Source organism: Bactrocera tryoni, unplaced genomic scaffold, assembly GCF_016617805.1.
Source record: "Bactrocera tryoni isolate S06 unplaced genomic scaffold, CSIRO_BtryS06_freeze2 scaffold_7, whole genome shotgun sequence".
Taxonomy (NCBI): Eukaryota; Metazoa; Arthropoda; class Insecta; order Diptera; family Tephritidae; genus Bactrocera; species Bactrocera tryoni.
In genome coordinates, this window is record NW_024396366.1 from 13,319,847 (window position 1) to 13,334,244 (window position 14,398).

A 14,398-nucleotide genomic window follows, 5' to 3' on the forward strand; every position below is an offset into this window, starting at 1 on the left:
AATTTATTTCGCGGCACTATTTGTAACGTTTTACAATTATCCGCGTTGTTACTGCCCAGCCTGCGTTTGGCCTGGGCCCATAACCTGTTGACGAAATAAAATTGAAAGCCGACGATGTTTGTTCAACGACAGTTTATTAGCAACTACTTTTTGTATAGACAGAGTTTTCGGTATTCATTAAAATAGAAAAGTACTGACTTAGAATATTCGAACATACGAGTGTTGCCAGAGTTTATATTATATATTCAACAATATACAACTCATACACAGGCAGACACATAAGGTTTGTGAGAAAAACGAAAACCGTTATATGAAGTATGAATTTTCATTGAGATAGCGCACATATTGGCCATATATGCGGTACAATGTCACCCGGAAGTTTGATTATCTTTATATTAGGTATATGGGGGCTAAGGGAAGATCCGATTCTAACCATTTTTGGCATACAGGCATACCATTGTCAGGGAAGAATTACCCCAGAATTTCAATTATATATCTCAGACATTGACCGATCTGGCAACCCTCTGGTGTTCAGCTGTGAAATTTCCTGCTCTTGCAAATTTGTTTAATTTATATTTAAAACTTTGTGGAAAATATCTGGATTAAGTGATCCGTTAAAATAAGTATCACTGTTATATTGTAATATTAAAGTAATTGAAATTTACTTTAATTGTGTGTTGCCTAATTTTAATTTATTCCGCCAATTTGTTTTTGTTGCTACATTTTTAAATAGTGCAACTGTTAGTATTAATTTATATTGCTTATTTAAATTTCTTTGCTGTTTTTATTCGTTTTCCATCTTTGTTCACAGCTGTTTGCGAGTTTCTTACTTTTCGTGTGTCACAGTGCATCTCAACCTGCTCGCTACAGTGGTTGTTACCTTTGATAACCAATTATTTTTATTGCATTTATTTGTATAAATATTTCTGTCTTTGTTCTTTTTAGTTTTGTTATGTAAATTTTTTATTTAATATTGTTTTTTATCATAATGACTTGCAATTTCCCGAGTTGTTCTGTGAAAGGCGAGTCGGAACGCTTTTTTTCTTACTGGCTATGTGACGGGCTAGCCCATCTTAAATGTGCTGGACTGACAGGCAGGATATTGGATTCTATTGTCTATAATAAGGACTTGCGCTGGGCTTGTATCAAATGCAGACCGACAGAAATTGAAATTAGGCAGGCGCGCAACAATTTTAAGGAGGTTGGCAGTGAGCTTGAAATCCTTACCGAAAAATTTAGGCGTTATGAAACGTTGTTTCAATCATTCAAATGCCTAAATGATCAAGAAGAGAATCCAAAATCTTTCTCTAAACGAAGACGACCACTGCATCTTCCTTAAAAAGATTGCCCCCACCCAACTTTGCCCGCATCAATCTTTCAAGGAGAGAAGGTTTCGTCTGCTCAGAATACAGAGAAAGCTGTAACTGAACATGGTAAGTGAAAAACTTCTTAGGATCCGCCTGTAAGTCAGGTAACAAAAATTTAGTTGTAATACCGCGGAAAAAGTCGAACTTTTATTTCAAAACTTGCTCCGGATACCACAGCCGATGACATAAAGAATTATATCTCGTCGAAATTAAAAACGGACGATACATTCATCCGAAAATTTAATTTCAAATAAGACAGAGATATTTCGTCTTTTAAGATCGACATATCCGCTACAATATTCGTAGTTGTCACTAAAATGCCAAGAAAACCCGTTGATACAAAAAACTAATTAACAATAATTCTCTGAGTATTTATTATCAAAATGTTAGAGGTCTTAATACAAAGCTTACTGATCTGATCTAGCATTAATTATAATTTTAAAATCATTGCTTATACAGAAACTTGGCTAAAGCCCCACATTTTTGATAATGAGATATTCAATAGCGAATTTCTAGATATGACCGGAGTTGGTGTCTGTTTGCTGTTCATTATTCAATTCCATCTGAAGAAGTCGATGTTTCACATGCAGACTTCATAGAATTTAAGTGCATTCGAATTTGCGCCAATAGTGGCCATATCTACCTAACTTTATCTTTTATACCACCTCAATCGAACTTATCTGTGTATATATTGCATGCTTCTTTAATAAATAATGTTTTCTCCATGGCTAATAATACTCCATGGCTAATAATACTGATTTTGTTGTTGTTTTGGAAGATTTCAATTTCCCGGTGTATCATGGGAAATTACATCATTCCTGTAAGTACTCGCTTATGTTTTAACGTTTTCTTAGATGAAATGTCGGAGTGGGTCTTAACCAAATTAATTTAATTTCAAACAAGTTTGATAAGTTCTTAGATCTGGTTTATGTTGATAAATGTTCAATATTCTCCGTTGTCTGATGTAAATTAAAAAATAGAAAATCTCCTGCTTTTCAACTTTTTAAAAAAACTGGTTTAGTTGTTGACTATTCAAAATATTCTAAATTCCGTCGACAATTTGCTGAACTTAACAAAATTTGTTATAATAATTATATAAACAAAAAATAATAATATAATAAGTAATCCAAAATTGTTCTATGGTTTCGTCAACTCCAAACGCAAGATTTCTAATTTTCCGTCCGCTATGAAATATAAGTCCAGTATGTCTAGTGACATTCACACAATTTCTAATATGTTCGCTGAATTCTTTAGGTCCAATTACTCTCCAAAATCTCCAAAAAATGTTCTGCATGAGCACAAGTTATGTCCGATTTCTGTCATTAAAGCACCCACCATTTCCGAAGCAGACGTCTTATATCAGTTAAATATGTTAGAACAATCATTTAGTTATGGCCCAGATATGATTCCCGGTAACGATACTTCTTCTGGCGTAATCAATGTTCCTTCAGGCGTTCCTCAAGGTAGCCATCTTGGTCCAATTCTGTTCTTGTTATTTGTTATTGACATATCATCTGTTGTTAAATATTCAAGAGTTTTATTATATGCTGACGATGTAAAACTTTTTAAATTATACTCGTACATATACTTTAAATAGTGAAAGATGTCAATTGCAAACAGACTTAAACAACCTAAGTTTCTTGGTGTGTTAGAAATGATATACCATTGAACCTTAAAAAATGTAAAACGATGTGCTTTTTACGTAGATCTGTAGACCCTACTTCATACTTAATACAAAACTTTAGGCTGGAGAAAGTACGCAGTTTTGTTGATCTGGGAGTAACTATGGACCCCAAACTCAATTTTAATCTTCACGCATCTTCCACGGTTTTTAAAGCTAAAGGCGCTCTTAGTTTGTTAAGCGTTGGTCTAAAGAATTTAGAGATCCGCTTACTACAAAAATTCTTTTTACATCTGTGGTGAGGCCTATATTAGAGTATGGTTCTGTGGTTTGGAACCCTAGTCATCAAGTCCATTCGGAAAAGTTAGAGTCCGTCCAAAAGCAATTTTTACTTTTTGCTTTAAATCATTTGCATTGGGATTCCAAGTTAAATCTTCCCCCTTGCACTAACCGTTTAAAACTTATAAATCTCCCCACGCTCGCTAGTCGTAGGGAAATGCTTGGTATAATATTTCTTGTAAAACTCATGAATGGGTCAGTCTGTAGTTCATCTCTCTTATCTGATATTAATTTTAAGGTTCCCACTCTCTCTACCAGGCAGTTTAGACTTTTACTTTTAACATTTTTTAGAACAAATTTTGAGTTAAACGAACCATTCCGCCGCATATGTCACGATTTCAATTCTCATCCCACACATTTAATCTAACAGACTCACTCTTTACCATTAAAAACATATTTTATCTACTCTTAACAAGTAACATTTAAAAATAATAAACTTACTTTAATCTAATTTTTAATTTTGGCTGTTGAAATTTTTGTTTCTGTAGCTGAGCAGCTTAAGATCGCAACGCTTAAAACTCTCTTGCCTTTTATGACTCGGCTAATTCCGCTCGTTTGCGGATTGCGTCCCTCGCATCGGTTGGGCGGGAGGAGCGTAATCGTTTGGACTTGAACAGTTTTTATTGGATTTAGACAATTTTAAGTCATAAGGTGGCATACACTGAAAGTATTGAAAAAAAGGGCTGCCATTTTGTCAAATTAAAAAAAGTTTCCATAGCGCGATAGTGACTTTCCTACAGATCATGAATAATCGTTTCGAAATTTTTGTTTTCGATCAAAAATTCCGGCCGCAATCGTGGACATCGTACATGATCTTTTTTCAACATTTCATTTAGAACCAATAAATAAACATAAAACCAAAAATCATTTTGTATTTGTCATGAATTTTATTTATAAAAAACCGGACCGATTAGTTAATTACAACATTAAAAAAAAATTGCGAAAATCAGTGATTTTTCGGAGGGTCACACTGAGACTATCCCTTAACGCGGTACGATTGAGGACACACAATTTTTGTACCATGTAGCCAATTTAAGCTACACTTACACCGTACGTAATTATTATGAGAAACAACTACAATGCAAATCCGAATGAAGAAGACGCTATTCGCAATTAATACCTACAGTCAAGGCACGATGTTTCACTATACTTTTCAGGCTCGATTATAAAATTCGTGATAGGGACACCAGACAATGACGATTTATTAGAAAAGACAAAATATTAGAACAGTTAGTTCAAAATCGGTTGTAGAAGAATTTGTAATAAGAGAAGTTTACAAAGAAAATACAATTCATTTTGCTACGAAATTTTTACTCGGGAACTTAAAATTTAACAATATTCACTATTGATATCAAATGAAATTTTGGATTTTCCTGTCATAAATATATTAGAATATTGGAATACCCAAGTTTGTATGTAGAGGAATGCAGTAATAAATACCCTATCATTAAAAATAAATGTAAATTATACAATTTATTTCTGTTAGTCCACAAGAATGGAAAATTACAAATTGAAAGAAAAATTGCAAAATGTGCAAATAATTTGTAACAGTATGTAAACAAGAATTATAAGATAATTATAACATTCCTTTAGTAAATAATGTCACAGCATATTGTAACATTATTTAAGAAAACAATGTGCCATCATTAATATTAGATCATGGCAATATTATAATTGACGAAAATCATACATGGAACCGTCAAAATGTCAGGTTGAAAATTAATTAAATTTAATATTAGCGATACTTTAGATAATAAGACATATTTTAACCTTGACCAACAAATAAAATTGAAAATTTGAAAATACTAGCATCCATATCTAATTATAAATTTTTTCATATACAGGAAATGTGTAAATACCCAATTCCCATTGAGGAACACCGCTTACAATTTTTAAACTATGCTATTCTTGGGTTATAATTACTTACATGCATACATATATATGCCACAGTAAATTCATGTGAATGTTACCAAGTTAAAACAGAACAAAAACACGCCGAGTCTTCGAGCAAGTATATATGTAGTTACATAATAGCCCTATATACTTTACCTATACTTATTCTAATCGTACTCTTGATTCTAACTTAGTCTTACTCTTATATTTAATTACCTATGCTTACTCTTATTTAAACTACTCCCACTTACACTTTACATACTTTCTCCCACTCTACACCCACACGTTCGCCCCCACACTAAACATACATACATACAACATATTTCCGAACATACATTATTACCTCTACTCTCTCCTACACTCATTAATATTACTGTAAAATAGTTAAGCTTTTAGCTAATAAGAATTTTTGTAAAGAGTCAGTTGAATAAAGACACTTGAAAGTAGTAAACGTTCAACATCGTCGCAGTCAATTGCGAACCCCACACGCACTGCAAATTTAAAATAAAAGTTTTGGAAAAAAATTTAAAATAAAAAGTTTTGTAAAAAAATTTAAAAGTTAATTACATAAAGACATAACGTTCGAAAAGAACACGTGTTTTAAAATCAAATTTATTGTAATTAACGTGACTCGAAAAGAGAAAAGCTTAAGAACTTATTTTCGTAAAGAAAGTTAAAAAAAAAAAACAAAAAAAAAATTTAATAAAAAAAGAAATTTAAATAAAAAGTTAATTACACAAAAACAAAAACGTGACAAAACGTTCGAAAAGAATATTTGTTTTAAAATAAAACTTGTTGTGATTAACCTGACTCGAAAAGAGGAAAGCTGAAGAACATATTTTCGGAAAGAAAATTTAAGAAAAATAAATTACTTTTAAAAAAATAAAAAGTAATGAAAACGACAAAATGTTTCCATAAGAACTTTTGTTATATTGAAATCCAAAAGAAATTAAAAAAATATTTTTTTTGATATAATTTTAAGAAAAGAAAAAAACTGTAATCAAGAAGCCGTTTCAAAAAACAGTAAATAATCCGTTTTAGAGAGAAATCATTTTACGAGTATTTGAATAATTTCTCAAGACTCAAAGACAGCTTACGGCAGAACAGAAAAAAAAGTAACCAAATAAAAACTAACCAATAAAAAACAACAAATAAATAGCAGGAACAACAAGAGAGGTATTGAAGTTATTACACGACAACGAAGGCAGTAAGAAAAAAGGAAACTGCAAAAACAAATCAGAGCAGTACAACGCTTGTATGGAGATGTATGGTTAGAGCACAAGAGAACAGCAAATTTTTTTCCCCTCTCGTCTAGAATTCAAGGTCACCTTTGGCCGAATTCATCACCTTCATCAACGCTGCAGCAAATCTTGGAAAGAAAAGCAACTGGAAGTCAAGACAAAGTTGGTCACACTTATGTATGTACATACATATAGGTGTATATGGATACGTACATATGTAGTATATAATTTGCATTAAGAGCAATACAAACACACCTTTGTGTACATACCCGTTAAAGCTCGTAGTTTTAAAAAAGTAAAATTTATCCATTTATTTGGCATTTTATTTAATTTAGTTTAGCAAATATGGATAGTTTAAACATTAACGTAAAATTTAAGCTCATTTCCACCAACATAAATAGCATACCTCCATATTACGGATACAGAGATGCACTATTAAATTTTGTACAGCGTATAGATTACATGTGTCCAATGTTAGACAGTTTGACTGATAAAGAATATAAAATTCTGTTAGTTGGCCAGATTAAAGATAAAATTATTGGAAGTGCTAGAAGATCTATTTTAATTAATGGAAATTCACTTACATGCCCAGAAATAAGAAAAGTCCTTATAGATAATCATGCCGAAAAGAATTCAGTTGATGAACTCATTGACAAAATTAGAATTTGTAGATGTACTTCTACAATTGAAACTTTTTATAATTCTCTTAATACTTTATTATGTCAGGTAAATAACGCATCAACTTTTTGTGGCAACAGCTCTTCGAGTATAATGCTAGGATTGCTTTAAACTCATTTAAATATGGTTTACCCGAGCCTGTCAAAAGCATTATTGTAAGCAGGGATCCAAAACCTTTAAACGACGCATATGAAATTATAAAATAAAATGGTTACTTGAACTATAAGCATCATCAAACAGCTCATGGAAAGAACTAATGTGAACATAATGTTAATAACATGAATTTTTCTTAATTTTTTTATAATTATAACAGAGAAGCTAAAATGAGCAATTATGTTAATCAACAGAATAGTCAGCAATAGAGCAAACGATACATTTAATCAACAGCATAGACAACAGAATCTATCTAAACTCTTCTACTCAACCCAGTTTTAATAGCAACTACAGCAACCAAACATACAGAACTAATCGCAGCTCGAGTAGTTTTTTTAATCAGAATAATAATAACAATAATGAACGACTTTTAAATAACAGAAGTAATAATCGTTTTCGCAGTGAAACAGTTGTAGAGCCTATGGAAATAGGAGTCAATGAAAACGAACAAAATTTTCAATTAGAGGGCCAAGGAAGTTACCCGATATAACAGTAGAAACAAACGTGAGAAAACTTAAGTTCATAATAGATACAGGTGCAGAATTTAGTATCATAAACCCAAATATTTGTAATCCCAAATGGAGAATAAAATCACGTTCTATTACTTTAAAAGTTATAAATCGAACTGTTACTACAGACGTACAGTATAGCTTTCCATTGTTTAAAGAATTTCATAAACCAAATTTTAATGTTAATTTCCTAGAATTTAAATTTCATAACTACTTTGATGGTCTAATAGGTAACAATATATTGCTTAATTTGAGTTGTAAAATCGACTACGAGAATAGAGTTTTAATAACAAAAGATGCAACATTACCAATTTATTTTTGCGAAGAAGAAGAATTAATAGTAGATGGTTATCAAAAAAATAAACATTTGGAAATATTTATTAATGAAGAAAAGGAAATAGTAGAACATTCGTCACTTAGTATGTTTCCTAATCATTTAAATTCTAAAGATCAAGAAGTTTTAAAGACTGTTGTAAATAAGTTTAAAGATATTTTTTTATAAAGATGGTGAAAACTTACCTTTCAGTAGTGAAATTCGTCATCGAATAATTACAAAAACTGACATTCCTATATATAGTAAACTGTATAGGTACCAGAGATGTGCATGAATACCATTCAAATGACATATTTAGTATTTTGTAAAAATGAAAACTGAGTTAGCACTAGGCATAAACTAAACGAAAGCTGTCATCGCATGATTCACCTCAGCGAGTGGTTTGTTACAAAATGCATATCATTGCTTGCTTATTCGGTAAGCTCATACCATTCACAAAAGCATTGAATCAGTATGAGTGTTATGAATATACCCAGAGCTTTTTGATTTTATTGTTCTTAATTTTATTTGATAGTGGTTAAACATATGTATATATTAACAGAGTGAGAGTATTAATGATAATGTTAAAAAAAAAAATAATTACAAAATTCAGCCTTTAAAACAAAAAAAAATGTAATATTTCATATTCCATATTTTATTATTTAAAGATATATAATATATATTATTATATATGTATATGTATATTATATATGTATATATATTGTTGTTCTTATAAATTATTGTAATTGTTAATAAAGCTATATTTTTACTCATATTTGTACACTGAATTCAAAAAAAGCAAATTATTCACAGTTTTTGGCCCAATACGGTTACGTTTCTCAGTTATTATATTACCTGAGGCAGAAAAAAACTCGTTCTGAAGCGGCACTGCTTGCTGGTATAGCCAACATTTTTTGGGCAAACTTATATAACCGAGGGTATTCTGAATTATGACTTTCCCACCACTGCATAACATTAAAATTAACATCAAGTCCTATTTTTAGATAACTATAACGATTTATTTCATCAGATATACTTTCTGCCATGGACGGTTAAATTGAGGTCATAAAAGATGAGAAAAATAATTGGAAATCCTGTGTGATTCATTATGGATTGCAAAATTAGTTGGACTATCGGACGACGAAACCGATTTCATTATTTCGGAGACACAAAACTCTTTAACTTCATTTAATTTACTTTCGTCCAGACAAAAATTGGTAGGTGGATACAAAAAACTTTGTTTCCATTTCTCTTAAAATATTTCTTTTTAATGCCTTTATTACTTGCATACCAGTATCTCTTTCTTCGCAAATGGATCTGACGGTGTTGAATTTTGAAATAATTATTCGAAATTGATTCAAATAAATTAAGATGCGAGTTCCACCGAGTAATACAATAATTTTTAAGAGAAGTTAATAGCATGTGTTGAAAGGAAGTCTTTTTAAAATACTTTACTAACTTTTTGCAAGCATCCAAAAATGAAACTAATTCGGTAGTGCTGTTAAAACCACAATCCAAAACATTATTCAATAGGTGATTTGCACAGTTAATCCTATTTTGATTTTTAAGAGCCTTCACAATGTTTGATCCTCTGTCAGTAACAAACGTAATATTCTCCATGTTATTTATTTCGAAATCTGCCAAAATGGTGTTCAATTTCGTTAAAACATTAGTTGCTGTGCTTCTCTCTAAATCCATTGATTTTACGCCTAAAACAATTTCTTTTAACTTTAAATCTTTCATAAAATGAAATGTGGTACATAAGAAATTTATTTTTACAAAATTGTCAGTCCAGAGATCTGATGTTATGGACGCCGTTCCGCTTGTTATTGCTAAATTCAATTCCTCCATCATTAGTATTCTTTTATCGTCTGCTATGTTGTTTATTCGTCGTGATATGGTTCTGGAATTGGGCAACATGTCGGAGACGTCTAAATGATTGCCATATTTTGTTCCAATATTTAAGAGTGCCTCCACGACCTTTTTAAAACCTTCGCCGTCTACAACGGAAAATGGACGACAGTCCTCTACAACCCATTGAGAAACACGCCAATAAAAAGAATTTCCTTATCTGCATTGTTAACTTTTTTTACAGCAACGTTGCAATTTCTTACAGCATAACACTTGTGACGGATAAGATTAGATGTTTGCTTTCCATTATATTTTAATATGTTATTACACTTCTCACATATCACCATTCCATCAATAAGCCTACTTTCGTCATTTTCAATTTGACAGAAAATATCCCAAATTTTACTTCTGCTTTGTTTATTTTTTACAATACGAAAAACACCGTTTTCAATATTTTATATTATTTCAGAGTTCATCTTGAAAACTTATTTAAAAGAAATTAACGCCCTGATTTTGCACTATGTAATCTGAGCTTTTATGAATCATTTGATTGTTTTGCTTACAACTCAAAACACAGTTATAATTTTTGAGTGGTTGTTGCTAGCGGCATTTAAAGAAAGCAATGTTATTAGCACATGCTGATGATTGAAAACAAAACAAAGACAGTGAGTACATACATATGAAAAAAGTGAATAAACTCGTGTACATCTCTGATAGGTACCCTGTCATACATCGGGCAGAAGTGGACAGGCAAATATAGGAAATGCTAGCGCAAAATGTTATATCTTCGAATTGTAGTCCTTACAATTCCCCATTATGGGTTGTGCCCAAAAAACCAGATAACAGTGGTAAGCAAAAATGGCGAATTGTAATTGACTACAGAAAACTAAATGAACAAACAATAGACGACAAGTTCCCACTTCCAAATATAGAAGATTTATTTGATAAGTTGGGAAAATGCTGTTATTTCAGCACAATTGATCTTGCTAAGGGATTCCACCAGATTGAGGTGCACCCCGACGATAGGGCTAAAACAGCTTTTTTAACTGCAAGTGGCCATTACGAATTTAATCGTATGCCATTTGGCCTTAAAACAGCCCCTGCAACATTTCAACGATTAATAAATCATGTATTAAGAGATCATATAAATAAAATTTGCGTTGTATACCTAGATGATATTTTGATATTTTCCACAAGTTTTCAGGAACACATAGAGTCCATTAAAAAAATATTTAGCACTTTACGAGATACAAATTTAAAGATACAAATAGATAAATGTCATTTTGCTGCATTGACCACAAACTTTTTAGGACACGTTGTAACAGGTGAAGGTATTAAACCTGATCCCTCAAAAATTTAAGCAATAAACAGAATGCAACCACCTTCAAACATAAAGGAAATCAAAAGATTTTTAGGAATCACCGGTTATTACCGCAAATTTATGCGAGACTATGCGAAAGTTGCATTCCCCATGGTTCGTCTTTTAAAGCAAAATGCTGTATTGGATTATAGAAGCCAAGAATTCCTAAATTCATTTGAAACGTTAAAAAAAACTTATTACTAGTGAGCCAGTGTTACAAGCCCCCGATTTTAATAAAAAGTTCATCCTTACAACTGATGCTTCACAATTCACAATTGGGTCAGTTTTAAGCCAACAAGGCCACCCAATTTGCTACCCATCTCGAACGTTGTCTGGTCAACCATAGAAAAAGAAGCACTTGCTGTTGTCTGGTCAGTGAAACATTTTCGCACATATCTGTACGGTCGCAAATTTCTAATTCAGACTGACCACCGACCATTAGTTTGGCTACATAATTTTAGAGAACCAAATATGAAACTACAAAGGTGGTTAAACATTTAGGAAATGTGAATATTTTTAATAGCCAATTACGTGAAGAAAACCAAGTTAATAGAGAAAGTGATGAACGAGTTGACATTATGTCAACAGCTGCAACAATACATAGCGCATTTGAAGATAACTTGGATTATACATTTATAACAGAAAAAGTAATCAATTATTACAAAAATCAAATATACTTAAGGGGGTAAGGTTTGACAACTTTTTTTTTCCATTTTTTTAATTTTTTTTTTTTTCTGAGCCATCAACATCTCAAGAATATTGTGTTAAAGTTTTAGGTCATTTGGAGAAAAACTAACGAAGTTACAGCAGGTTGAATAACGGTACTTCTAACTACCTGCGCTGAGTGTACAAAATTTTCCCAAATATGTTATTTTTAAAGTCGGTGACCAGCCTACAGAAAAAACTACCGCTTCGATCGTTTTGTAATTTTGTACAAATATTCTACATATACATAGCTCTCGAATGACGTCGAGTCTTTCCAAAAATTATAATTTCTAAGAATTTTACAATAACAAATAGGCCGATTTTTCCGTTATTCCTCGCTATTTTTCGATAACATTTTTTTAAAGTATCCTTCAAATGTTGTACTTTCATATTATAATAAGTAAAATAAACCTACAGCAATAATTTTTTCTAAAAAAATTCACGAAAAAAGGTCTTTTTTCGACGAAACAAACCTTACCCCCCCTTAAGTTATGGAGAGAAAGAAAAATGTGTAGTAAAAATTGTAAACAAAAAGTTTCAAAATCACGTAGAAATTACTCCGGAATCTGATCCTTGCAATATTATGAAAGGTATATTAATAGACAAAGGCATCATGTGTATCTATTGCGAAAATGATGATCTTTTTATCACGTTTCAAAGTGTTCTTGTTCGTAATTTCGGTAACAGATCTTTGACATTGTATCGATCAAATTTAAAGCTAATTGAAATTACTGACAAAAACGATATATTGACTATCATTGAAAATGAGCATCTTCGCAGTAACTACCGAGGCATACAAGAAGTATTTTTAGAGCTGAAGAATAAATACTTTTACCCGAAGCTTTATAAAACAATAACACTTTATATTAATAGTTGTTTAATTTGCACTATAGCTAAGCACGACAGAAATCCCCTAAAACTTCCCTACTAAATTACAGAAACCCCTACACACCTTAATGACATAGTCCATATAGACATTTGGTACCCTTGTAGGAATAAAATGTATGCAACATTTCATAAATTAAATGATAGAAATTGGATTGCAATAATAGCAGCTTTAAAAGAACGTATTTTATTTTTAGGGAAAATGAATAAACTTATCTTCGATAACGATCGTTGTATATTACACAGCGCTGTTAAATTATTTTTAAGTGAACAAAATATTGAGTCTCACGTAAATACGCCGTACCTAAAGACAGGTAATTCTGACATTGAAATATTACACGGTACACTTAATGAGCATCTAAGGGTATTAGAAGCAGACACTAGCCATAAAACGAAAGACTTAGACGACAAACTTTTTGAAATTTTTAACGCATATAATAGAACAATTCATTCTACCACAAAAAGCGACCAATTGATTTTATAATAAAAAACTTTGACAAAGAAGAGATAAATGAATTATGTAAAGAGTTTGAACAACAAAAATTCAAAGAGTAAATAAATTGAATAAAAGTAGAAAGTCTGAACGAAATCAAATAGAAAACATTGTAATTGTTGCGAAAACTAAACCTAAATATAAGAAACTTGAAAAGTATTATCGCCAAGGTAATTATGTTGTGGATTCTTCGAATAATAGAAAAATAAAATATTACAAAAGTCAATTTAAACGAAAATATAATTTGAACAATGAAAATGTTAACTGATTCCGGTCGATTGAGTAGCTGAAACAAAAAAATTCAAAATGTTTATTAAACGTAAATATATTTTCTATACAATGGACTACGATCTTTGAAAAATATCAAAAATTAAGAAAATGGCGCCATTTTGAAAAAAAAATCGTTTTTTTACGAAAAAAATTGTCGTTTTTTTAATGCCAAATTGACAATTTTCAGCCAATCAAAAAGATCGTAGTCTATTGTATAGCAAATGTATTCAACTATATCCAGTTTTAATTTGAAGTCGATCGGTTAATTTCTCGTTGAGTTAAAATGTCAGCAAATTTGAAAAATGTCGTTTCGAGAAAAACGCGTTTAAAGTTTCACTTATATATGTTTGCACCTTTGAGCGGTCGCTATTTAGAACGCTGCCATTCAAAAACTATTTAAAATACGACCTCGCCGATTTCACAGGATATTTTTGAATATATAAGCTATCGAAAAAAGCAAAAACAAAAATTTTTTTTTTGAAAGTGTCACACAGGTATAGCCCCTTAAGGGTGGAGGAGTTACATAATAGCCCTATATACTTTACCTATACTTATTCTAATCGTACTCTTGATTCTAACTTAGTCTTACTCTTATATTTAATTACCTATGCTTACTCTTATTTAAACTACTCCCACTCACACTTTACATACTTTCTCCCACTCTACACCCACACGTTCGCCACCACACTAAACATACATACAACATATTCCCGAACATAC

At 31.3% G+C, this 14,398-nt stretch overlaps 1 protein-coding gene across 2 annotated transcripts in view; it reads right to left on the reverse strand.

Annotated features, from left to right (window-relative positions):
• Positions 1-14,398, reverse strand: part of LOC120781859 (MPN domain-containing protein CG4751) — a 118,092-nt gene that overhangs the window by 69,058 nt on the left and 34,636 nt on the right. The window lies entirely within an intron of this gene.